Consider the following 12,284-nt stretch of genomic DNA (forward strand, 5'->3'; position numbering starts at 1 on the left):
TGGATAACTCCATAATCCATTAATCTATTAATCCATGAAAGATCCATCCATTCATGAGGGCACTGCCAATCACTTCTCAAAGGTCCCACCTCTCAGCACATGACTTTTGGGGGACAACCTATATTCAAACCATAGCATTCTGTCCCTGGCCCCCAGAATTCATGGCCTTCTCACAATTCAAAATATAGTCATTCCATCCTAGTAGTCCCAAAAGACTTAACTTGTTCCAGCACCAACTCAAAAGTCTAATGTCTCATCTGTGAGTTTGTGAAATCAAAACAAGTTATCTACTTCCAAGAGACAATGGTGGGACAAGTATAGGGTATACACTCCCTTCCCAAACGGGACAAATAGGCCAGAAGAAAGAAGTAACAGGCCCAAGCAAGTCAAAAACCCAGCAGAGTAGACCTAAATTTTGAGACTGGAGAATAATTTTTCTTGATTCCATGTCCAGCATCTTGTGTACACTGGGGGATGGGGTATTCTGGGAGGCCTCAAGGCACCATGGTGCCCTCAGCTTTCCCAGGAAGGTATTGCATGCTGCTAGTGGCTCTACTGTTCTGGGGTCTTGGTGGCGGTCTGGCTCTTACAGCTGCATTAGGCATTGCCCCCAGCGGGGCTCTCTGCAACAGCCCCAGTTCCACTGTTCCACTTGGTATTGCCCTAGTGGAAACTCTCTGCAGTAGCTCTACCCCTAGACAGTCCAACACATTCTTCAAAATCTAGGTGGAGGCTGCCAGGCCTCCAAGCTCTTACATTCTATGCACCTGCAGAATTAGTACCACATGGATACTGCCATGGTTTACCACTTGTACATCCTAGAGCTGCAGTATAATCTGCACCTGTGGCTGCTTGAACTACAACTGAGGGCGCTGAGGAGCAGTGTGCTGGAATGCAGTGTGCTGGAATGCACAGAGTAGAGACCCAAACAGCCCTGGGCAGCAGTCCATCCCCCAGAATCATTCTGCCCTCTTAGAGCTCAGGGCCTATGAGGAAGGGGCAGCCTCAAGGATCCCTGAAATGCCTCCGGGGTTTTTAATTTCATTGTCATGGATAGCCTTTGGCTTCATTCTATCCATGGTGACCTCTTTAGCAATCTCTTGAACATACCCAAACACCCCTTTCACTCTCAAGATGGCCAGGCTTCAAATTTTCTATTTTTTTTCTATTCTGTTTTTTCTTATAGATATAAGAAAAGTGGCTAAAAGTAGCTCATTTAGTAGCCTAAATGCTTTTCTGCTTAGATAGTCCTTCCTCCAGATATCCTAGCTTATCACTGTTGAGTTATGCATTTCATGAAGTCCTAGGACATGGGCACCATTTAGCCAAGGTCTTACCCAGTTTAGAGCGGCAATGGCCTTTACTCCAGTTTCCAATACCTTGTTCCTCATTTCCATCTGGGACCTCATCAGAATGGTCTTTTCTGTTCATATTTCTATCAGCATTCTGATCATGACCACTTAAATAATCTCTAAGAAGTTTCAGACTTTCTCTAGCTTTTTGTTTTTCTAAACCCTCGCCAGAATCAGCCTTAATGCTCCATTCACAGTGATACAAGCTTTTTCTAGCCTGCTCCTCCAAATTCTTCCAGACTATTCATTACCCAGTTTCAAAGCCATGTTCGTATTTTCAGATATTCACTATTAGCAACAGCCCTACTTCTTTGTACCAATTTTCTGTGTTAGTCGATTTTCTCTTGTTATAACTGAATAACTGAGACTGGGTAATTATAAAGAAAAGACCTTTATTTCTTACAGTTCTGGAGGCTAGGAAGTCCAAAGTCAAGGGGACACAACTGGTGAGGGTCTCCTTGCTGGTGGGGACTCTGCAGAGTCTTGAGGTGGTGCAAGGCATCACATGGTGAGGAAGCTCATGAGAAACAGAGAAACTGGCTTTTATAACACATTCACTTTCATGATAATTAACTCACTTCCTTCATAGCCCATAATCCATTAATCCATGATTGGATTAATTCATTGATGAAGGCAGAGCTCTTATGACCCAATCACCTCTGAAAGGCCCCACCTCTCAACACTGTTGCATTGGTAACCAAATTTCTAACACGTGAATTTAACACATACATTTTAGTGGACAAACTATATTCAAACCGCAGTAGCATGCCCTTGGAATTTGTTAGAAATGCAAATTCCTGAGTCCCGTATCTACCAAATAAGAAAATGTCTGTTAAATCCCAGCAATTTGTGTTTTAACAATTACCTTTGAGAGGATCCTGATATAAACTAAAATTTGAGAATCACTGGCTTACATATTAACGGCAAGGACTCCAGCTAGATTACCTCTATTTGAAGTCTGGTTCTGACACTCAGCAGCTGTTTAATTTTGAGAAAGTTATTTACTTCTTTTTGTGCCTTGGTTTTCTCATCTATAAAATATTTGTAATTATATTCCCAATGACTGCTACCTCACCTGGCTTCGAGAAAACTAAATAAGATAATACAGATCTCTGTGGAGATTTGACTACATACATGTATTACTATGTATATTTCTATTGGAAAATTTTCCTTAGTAATTAAACAGTAGGTTCCAAATCCAGTTCAGTGTAATCCTAGCAATCTGAATAACTCCTAGCACAAAATAAATGTTCAAATATTTGTTGAATAAATGAATATTATGATTGATATAAATGTATCTATAATTCATAATATTTGGCAAAGAACAGTATGATTTCTATGTTCTCTGCCTCATGAATAAATTGGAAAAACTATGCTAGAACACATATCAAAACTAAGATCTTAGAGGAAGAATTTGATATATTAATATTTTGCCATGTGTTTGCTATTGTATACACTTCTGTAATTAGTAGTAATGATAATAATCATCATAATTTTATTTACCACTTTACATTTTACCAAAATAACAAACATATGTTAATATTATCCCATTTAATCATCTCACAATCGTACGAAGAAAGTATTACCTGATTTCTATTTTATTTCTGATTAAATTGAGGTTCAAATAATTTGTTAGAGAGCAATGCCTGTGAAAGAAAAAGGAGGGAAGGAACAGGAATAAGAAGAGAAACTCTCAGGTGACAAGGTAGTTCTCTGACACCTGCGAAAGAAGGAAGGAAAGAGGACTGGAGAGAAATAGGCTTAGAGATACACCTCTGGGATAGCTTCGGCCAGCCTAGCAGGGAACTCTGGTGCAAAGACTGCCCATAAGGGAACTTGGCTTAAGCCCAAATGGCCAGGCCTGATACCTGTGCTGCACTTAGCAGTTGGCCTTGATTGAAAAGCTGAGGTGAATCCTGAAGTCACGATGGCTGGAAGCTGTCAGCAAAGGATACCCCTATGGCAGGTGCTCTCTGGAAAAGAAATGGGAGCAGAGCGCCACCATGACAGCCACAGTGGGGAAACTTCTGTTTGAAATTGTGGGTTGATTCAAAGCATAAAAAGGAGGCTGGACCATTTGTTCAGGCCTTATAATGTCCTGGGTACTGTACTCTGTTTCTGTCCTCCTGATCTTCTAGGTAGATGTCAAAACTCTCTTTCCTATGACCTCATGCTCCTGCATTCATCATTCATTATAATTACCTGAGTGAATGACTATCTTTTCCACAAGGCTCCATGCTCCTTGATAGCAGGACTATATTATTTTTGTATATCAAGGTTCATCACAGAACCTGGTCAATGTTTACTCATTTATTCACTCAATAAACTGAGTAAAAGAAAGGAAAACATATAGGAAGCTAAGCAGGAAGAAAGGCAGAAGGAGAGAATAATGAAATTTCTGTGCAAGAAAACTCAGCTAATTAGACCTTACTATTATGGTGGAAGAAAAGAAATAATAGGTTTGCTTTGGTAATGCTACCCAGCTTGGTTGATTGCACTATACCAGTGTTTCTCAAAGTTTTGTTCTCAGGACTCCTTTGCATTCTTAAAGGATATACAGACCCCAAAGAGCTTTTGCTTATATAGTCACTATCTGATAATATTTACCCTATTAGAAATGAAACATAAAAAAATAGAGTATTGACGTATTCATTTAAGAATTAAAAAATGAAAGTAACACTCTTGAAGATACAGCTATAGTTCCAAAACAAACAAACAAAAATTAATGGGAAGAGCAATATTATCTTATAGATTTGCAAAATCTTCAATATCTGACTTAATGAAAGAGTGCTATCTTATCTACTTCTGCATTCCATCTATTGAGATAAGTTGCTTTAGTTGAATATGAAAAAACCAGCATTATACAGATATATAATTGAAAGTGAGTAATGTAGAGAACTCCTGCAAGGATCCCCATAGGTCCTTGGAGCACATTCGGAAAACCTCTTCACTAGAATAATTTTCCACTCTGAGATCTCTCACTGACAGCTGTCTCAAAAATATGTGCCCTTTGTCATAAGGTAAAGAGGGATGGGCAGAGAGTGTGGTTGGATGACTTTGGCACAATTGCAAGAATGGAAAAACCACAGAAAGCATAGCCCTTACAAATTGTGGCTCACTAGTGTTACTTTTGTATATCAGACATCTGAATATTCTAGATTTATTCAGTTAAGATATGTAAAAAAAAAATAGGGGAACATTTTTTAATGTGATGGAATAAGAGTTTATGATATTAGAAAAAAATAATCATGCTTTCTATTTGAATAGTTTATTTTCAGCTGCATAGTACATTCACATTTTATGTCAACCTGAGAGTCATCTTCCAGATATTATTACTCCCATTTTACAAATAAGGAAACTGAGGGTCAGAAAAGATAAGTGACTTTTTAATAAAAATACTACTGGTGAATAGAAAGCTGATAACCAACAAGACTTCTGGCTTTAAGTCCAATTGTTAGAATGGAGTTAAGAGAGTGAGATTTTGTCTAATTATTGATGCAGTCAAATATAAAATCAAGAAAAACAAAGATTTTACAAGTGAGCTATACACATGATGCATGTTGAGTCACCTGTGGAACTGTGAATTACTGAGATAGTCTCTACTGTGTGATCCCATTCTCACTTCACTATTTCTGTTAAATAAACCAAGTTTTGAAATGAAAATTTTGAGAAGCATTATTGTTTGCTAATAGATGAGGATTATCCCATAGACCACACAAGTAAGAGGAACGCTGAAGAGACAAGGACAAACTTCATGAATGTGTCCACTTTGCTCTGTTTCCACCAATACCACTCTGGTCCAATATGCCATCATTTCTTGCTGGACTATAGCAATTACTTTCTAATTTCATTTTCTTTTCATTGAATTTAATGCACAAGCCAGGAACCTAAGTGCCTTCCTTGGTTCTTGTCTCTCCTGTCTCCCACCCCGTGTCTGATCAGTGGGTTTGACTGAGTCTACCATCACCACTTTGATTTTTTTAATTTAAATGTGAATCATTAATTCCCTTGCTTAATACTCCTCAGTAGGTTACCTTTTTATCATGTTTCAATAAAATCACAAGACCCTACATCATTGGCCCCATCTATGCCTTTGATCCTCTAGTTGTTCACTATCCCAGGAATCTGCTTTCTATTTGATCCTCAAACCGTCTAGACTTCTCTCTTCATTAGCTTTTCACTTTGTTATTTTTCTCTGCCTGAAATAATTCATGTCATTTTTCCAAAAACTGCTCGTTCTGTTTGTGAAATTCTCACTGATAAATATTTTATCTTCCCAGAAAGGCCTCCACTAACCATAATGTTTATGGTGGCCTTTTCCAGCTATTCAATTTTATCACTATCAGCTGAAGAATGAAGAAGTTAATAAATACAGAAAAGAGAGCTTTGTTTCTCATAAAGGGTTGCAGCTTGCAGGGTGGCCATTCTGACAGGCTGGGAACTGTAGCCTCTGGCCAGAAGCCAGAAACAAATACTTTGAGAGTGGAAAGAATAAGACAGGGATTTATACTGAATGAAGTGGGCAAATATACATATTCAATAAGCTATAGGAGTAGTCATGAATATTTATGAAAAGAGAAAGATGTGCATGTGCAATTTTGCTCCATGCTTCTCCGTGGGACCCATGTGCAAAAACCGGGGCATTAGCACCATCTGAGGGTGGAGTTTTTGGCCTTCTCATATCAAAAGGTGAAGCAGAAGACACAAAAACCCTCACTACTCATCTTCTTGTAGACTTCCAGAACCGCTCCATGGTAGGTGGTCTCTCATCAGGAAGGAATGCTGGTTGGTTGTCTTGTTGAAACTGCAAAAAGAAGGGGCAGCATCGGGCATTGGTTGATATCAGTGATGGAGTGAGTATTTTCAAAAGGCTGGTTTCTGTTTAACCCAGGGTTGTCTAATCTTTTGGCTTCCGTGGGCCACACTGGGAGAAGAAGAATTGTCTTTGGCTACACATGAAATATGCTAACACTAGTATATTTCTGATGAGAAATTTTTGATGAGAAAACAAAAAACAAACAAAATAAAAACCTTTACAAAAATTTCACAACGTTTTAAGAAAGTTTACATATTTGTGTTGGGCCATATTCAAAGCTGTCTTGTGCTGCATGTGGCCCATGGGCTGTGAGTTGGACAAACTTGCTTTAACCCTTAGGAAAGAAAGCTTAATGGTGGTTAGGAAGCAAGGGGGTTTAACGAGGCATGTCCAACTTCCCATTCCATTGTGGCCAGTAACTCAGTTTTCAAAGTTTCTCTGGGATACCCTGGGCCAAGAAAGGGTCCATTCAGTCTGTTGAGGGGCTTAAGTTTCATTTTTGTTTTTCATCATCCTATTTGTTTCCAGGTAATATTTAAAATTGCCTGTAATTATTGCATTTTCTTGTGCATTATGTATCTGCTTTACTGGAATATAAACTCTATGCAGCTTGAGCCTTGTCTGTCTTATTCACTACTGTATCCCTAGGACATCATAGGCGCTCAATAGTATTTATTTAATGTTGATAAAAACTAATTACTCTCCAGGTTTAACTTTAACAACAACAGCGACAAAAAAGAGTAGGTTTATTGGGAGCAAATTTTCCTTTGCCAAGCATTTGTGTCGATAGATGATAAATTTTATATTTCTTCCTTTTTTTTTGAAACAGAGTCTCACTCTGTCATCTAAGCTGGAGTGCAGTAGTGTGATCTCAGCTGTAGCTTCTGCCTCCCGGGTTCAAGCCATTCTCCTGCCTCAGCCCCCTGGGTAGCTGGAACTACAGGCGCCTGCCACCATGCCTGGCTAATTTTTGTATTTTTAGTAGAGATGGGTTTTTGCCATGTTGACCAGGCTGATCTCAAACTCCTGACCTCAAGTGATCCACCCACCTCGGCCACCCAAAGTGCTGGGATTACAGGCACAATTTGCTCAGCCAAATTATGTTTCTTACCTCATGCTGTTCACCTTCAGAGATATTCATCTAGCACAGGGACTTCATTTTCAGAGATATTTATCTAGCACAAGGGATCTGGGGAGCCCCAGCAGTATCAGGGATTTTACATCAACATGCTAGTGTGAATCAGTTTGGAAGCTCTGAAAGTTGACCCTGGATGACTTTACATATATTTAGCTTGCTAACTTCAAGTCAAGTTATAAACATGCGTTGGGCAATCGGATGTTAAACCCTATGTCAACTGCATTTTATCTTCAAAGTTTTGTAGTGTGACTTGACTCCTCTTCTCCTTATAGGCTATTGCCTAGAGGGAAACATGAAATCAAACAAAGTAAATTTTAAACAAGCAAAACTGTGGAGAGTCTTGGCATGAAGAGAGCAAAGCTGGGCCAGCAGCTGGTCTGAGGATGGCAGGTTTAAAGGTCAAAACTATCAGTTTCTCGTAGTTGAGAGATTTCATTTCTTTTCCAAGAATCAGATAACTTACCCAAGTAATGATAGGGGAATATTTAAAATATTATATTTGCATAATCAGTTGCAGAAATCAGGCTCATTAATACATGACTTGTCCACTTTATTTTTTATCTTTATTAGAGACAGTCTCATTCTGTTGCCTAGGTTGGAGTGCAGTGGCATAGTCCACTGCAGCCGCCAGCTCTTGGCCTGAAGCAATCCTCCCACCTCAGCCTCTCAAAACACAGGGATTATAGGTGTAAGCTGTTGCAACTGGCCTCTCCTTTCACTTTAAACACAGAACCCTTCAGGCGGATAGATAGATAGATAGATAGATAGATAGATAGATAGATAGATGATAGAAAAATAGAAAGAACGTGAATAAATAACTTTGCTGCAGATAATAAAGACTAAGGTAACAGAACTCTGAGGAATAAAAGACCTCATTTTCATTGGTGCCTACTCCGTTCTTGTCTTTGTGTCTTCTACTTAATTATATTTATATTTATATTCTATGATGGAGACATAAAATTCTCTAAATTTTACTTAACATTACACCAAGTGCATTTTGCCATTGTGCTGTAGTTGTCATTGTTCTTTTCCTTGACTTCCCTTTTCCCTCCTTTTCTTGCCATACACACCCTGACAAGCAAGGTAATGTATGTTCACTCCCTGGTGTGTATCCTTCCCTCTTTTATAATCTTACCTAGCCATTTACAAATATGCATAAGAAGTAGGGGACACATTATTTAAGGGCACAGATTCTCGAACCAGAATGCATAGTTTGAATCTTGGCACTGACCCTACCTGTGTGACTTTAGGAAACTTACTTATCTTCTGTGAGTTGGTTTCCCCATCTGTAAAACCAAGACAATAAGAATACCTATCTCATATGGTTATAATGAAGTTTTAAATAATTATGTGAAAACACACTATTATTAGAACAATAGTGTCATAGAATAAGCACTGTAAAGGTGCTATTATTATTATTTTGATGCATATGTATATGGATTTTTGTGGCTTTTTATTTTCATGAAATGGGAACATACTATATACATTTCTCCTCAACCAAATTTTCTTTCTTTCATTAATTCTCCTTAACCTGATTTCATTCTTAACAAAATTCCTCCATTCTTAAAAATACATTACAGAGATCCCTTGACATCAAGAAATTGAATTCATGTATAGAAAATAGCTGATTGGAATTTAAAGTCTGTAACACATCTATTTAACCATTTTCTTATCAATGGACATTTGGATTATATCCAGGTATTTTAGCATTATCATTTTTTGCCAATGCAAACAATGTTTCAATTAAAATTTTTGAACATATATCTTTCCTACAGATTCTTTTATTTCTATAGGAATGTGATGAGAACTAATTGCTAGGTCAATAGACATTGCTAGATTAAATGTCCAGAACAGACTTAGCTAATCACATTTCCACCAGGAATATCAGTCCTCTCACGTCCCACCTGACCTCTTCCTCAAACACTTCCATTCTCTTCTGAGCTACTTTAAACGTTTTTTAATTTAACTATTTCAAATTGTTGAAATATTTCAAATAATTGTTCTTTAATTTTAATATTGTCTCTCTGAAACACCTAAAACCTAGTTTTCTATATGATGTGATATATAAGTTGTCTTTTCATCTAGCCAGTGGTACCAGAACGATTTAATAAATAAATATTATTTTCCGGCCAAGCAAGGTGGCTCACGCCTGTTATCCTAGCACTTTGGGAGGCCGAGCGGGCAGATCATGAGGTCAGGAGATTGAGAACGTCCTGGCTAACATGGTGAAACCCCGTCCCTACTAAAAATACAAAAAATTAGCCGGGCGTGGTGGCGGGTGCCTGTAGTCCCAGCTACTCCGGAGGCTGAGGCAGGAGAATGGCGTGAACCTGGGAAGCGGAGCTTGCAGTGAGCCGAGATTGCGCCACTGCACTCCAGCCTGGGTGGGGGACAGAGCGAAACTCCGTCTCAAAATAAAAAAAAAAAAAAAATTGATAAATAAAAAATAAATAAATATTATTTTCTCTCTAAATTTCAGTAACAAATTCTGGAGTATTTTGCTGTTTTGTTTCAGCAATTAGCTTTAAAGCAAGTTCCGACACTATTCTTTTTTACGTATTTCTTAGCTTTTCTCTGGCATTTTTCCCCTCCATATAAATTTTAGGATCACTGTTTCTGTTTTCAAAATTTTTTATTACTTACAAAATTGTATATTTTTATTTAATGAAGCATTTGATGGATCTAAATTTGGATATATATATTTTTTAAAAATATCTTGGGATGTATTCATCTATCCTGATATTTTATTTTTAATTTATTAATTTCATCTTTTATTAGTTCTAATTTTTTCTTCCTACCTTGTCTCAGCTTATTTCTTCTATTCTAATTTATTAACAGTACTTAGTGACTCATTTTCAATCCTTTCCTTAAAAAATAAAGACACATTAGGCTCTAAATTTTCTTCTGAGACAAACTTGCATCCCACAAGTTGTAATATAAAGTGCTGCTTTTCCTTTGTATTAAAAAGTTTAATTTAGGTTTGATTTCTAGCTTGTTCTATAGGTTATTAAGGAGTCAGTTGCTTATTATAACAAGTTTTTATTATAATTTATTTTCTTATTTTAGTAGTTTGTTTGGAGAATGTGGCCTATAAAATGCCAATATTTAAGATTTTATTAATGCTTTCTTTGTGGCAAAGTTAACAACTGAGTTTTATGAAATGAACGTATAAAAAATTACATTTTACTGCTCAACAGGCCTGTGATACACACTCAATATGATTGGATTAAATCTCTTTATGACCTTGCTTTTTTTTTTTTTTTTTGTCTATTTTAACTTTCAATTCTGAAGGAGTAATTGAAATCTTTCAATGTAGCTTTACTCTAACTTTTCACTTATTTAATTACATGTTCTTAATAGATTTGGTTGCTATGCTAGTTGGTACACATCCATGTATGTATATTATATCTTGTTTGAAACTTATACTTTTTGCCTATTCATAAGTGTTGCACAATAGCCCTCTCCTCTGGAAATTCTGCCTAAGCCAGCCTCAAATGTTCTCTCAAACACTTGCCAGCTTGCCAGTGCTGGGTTTTATCTCATTCCAGCATCTAGTTAAGATTGAGTTTAGAAGGAGAGAATTCTAGGAATGCAAATTCATACTGTTATTAGGTGCCTAATGTTTTTAACTTCTAATATTTTTTTTCGTTTTTTGGCTTCTATAATGTTAACAGGCCTTCTCACTGATGTAGGGTACAGATTACTGACAACAGTATTATTAATAAACTAGGAGGAATAAAGAAATATATATACACACACACACACACACCCCATACCTGCTGCCTCTCTCCATGCTCTCACCTTTAACTTAATTTATTTTATATATATATATATATATATATATTTGAGATGGAGTCTCGCTCTGTCGCCCAGGCTGGAATGCAGTGGCATGATCTCACCTCACTGCAACCTCCACCTCCCAGGTTCAAGTGATTCTCCTGCCTCAGCCTCCTGAGTAGCTGGGATTACATGCACACACCATAATACCCATCTAATTTTTGTATTTTCAGTAGAGACAGGGTTTCACCATGTTGGCCAGGCTGGTCTTGAACTCCTGACCTTGTGATCCCCCTGCTTTGGCCTCCCAAAGTGCTGGGATTACAGGCATGAACTACTACACCCAACCTCATTTTTATAATAACAGTTACTGTTTATTAAGTGTCTATTATCTATAGACAATACATATACATTCACACTGTCTAATCCTTACAGGTGCACTATAAGGCAGGCATTATTTACTTCATTTTGGAAATGAAAAAGTGTTCCAAACAAAGACATTAAGCATCTCAATAAACATCATGCAGTTAATAAGTAGCTAAACTAGAAAGCTTGGTTGATTTTCAGTTTATGAAAAGTCAGATACCTGTTTCTTCCCAGTACACCATACTGTCTTACTTGTATACAGACTAAAAAGATATTCTGGTTATACTGAATAAATGGTCATCCATTTATAATATAATAGGTATAATGCTTTTTTAATCTTAAAAACTGTATTTATTCAATAAATATCTATTCAACATAAAGTACCTACTAGTAAGCGTTGCAGCTACTAATCAAGAGGAAATGACAATAGAATAGGTATTTTTGGAAAAAAGTTCATTCAAATGAGGATATGTCTTTGAAGTACCTGTGGGATATAATAATGGAATTGCCTAGTAAAAGGCTGGGAATATTGGTGTAGGACTCGGGAATGGTCATTCAATCTTGCAATAAATATTTATTGAGCATCTACTCTCTTCAAGGAATAGGCAGACAATGAGAATATTTAAAAGGTGTTCAGGCTACCTTAGGCACTGGCTAACACAGTTTTTATTAGTCATCACTAAATAAAGGAGAACTGACGTTATAAGCATAGAGATCACCCAAAGAAAGCCTATATCATGCAGGGGAAAAGGGGGAAAGAAAGGGCTGAAGATCGTTTAAAGTAAAATTTAACAAAAATGTTTAAGAAGATAGATTTTGTGAAACTTATCTTCAT

General features: G+C 37.2%; 1 long non-coding RNA gene across 1 annotated transcript in view; it reads right to left on the reverse strand.

Moving 5' to 3' along the window:
* Positions 1–902: 902 nt before the first annotated feature.
* The window catches only part of LOC105468891 (uncharacterized), a 36,538-nt gene continuing 25,156 nt past the window's right edge, over positions 903–12,284 (reverse strand). The window contains exon 4 of the long non-coding RNA XR_979705.2: positions 903–6,156. This is a non-coding gene — a long non-coding RNA (uncharacterized lncRNA). The remainder of the gene's footprint in view (positions 6,157–12,284) is intronic.

Source organism: Macaca nemestrina, chromosome 12, assembly GCF_043159975.1.
Source record: "Macaca nemestrina isolate mMacNem1 chromosome 12, mMacNem.hap1, whole genome shotgun sequence".
NCBI lineage: Eukaryota > Metazoa > Chordata > Mammalia > Primates > Cercopithecidae > Macaca > Macaca nemestrina.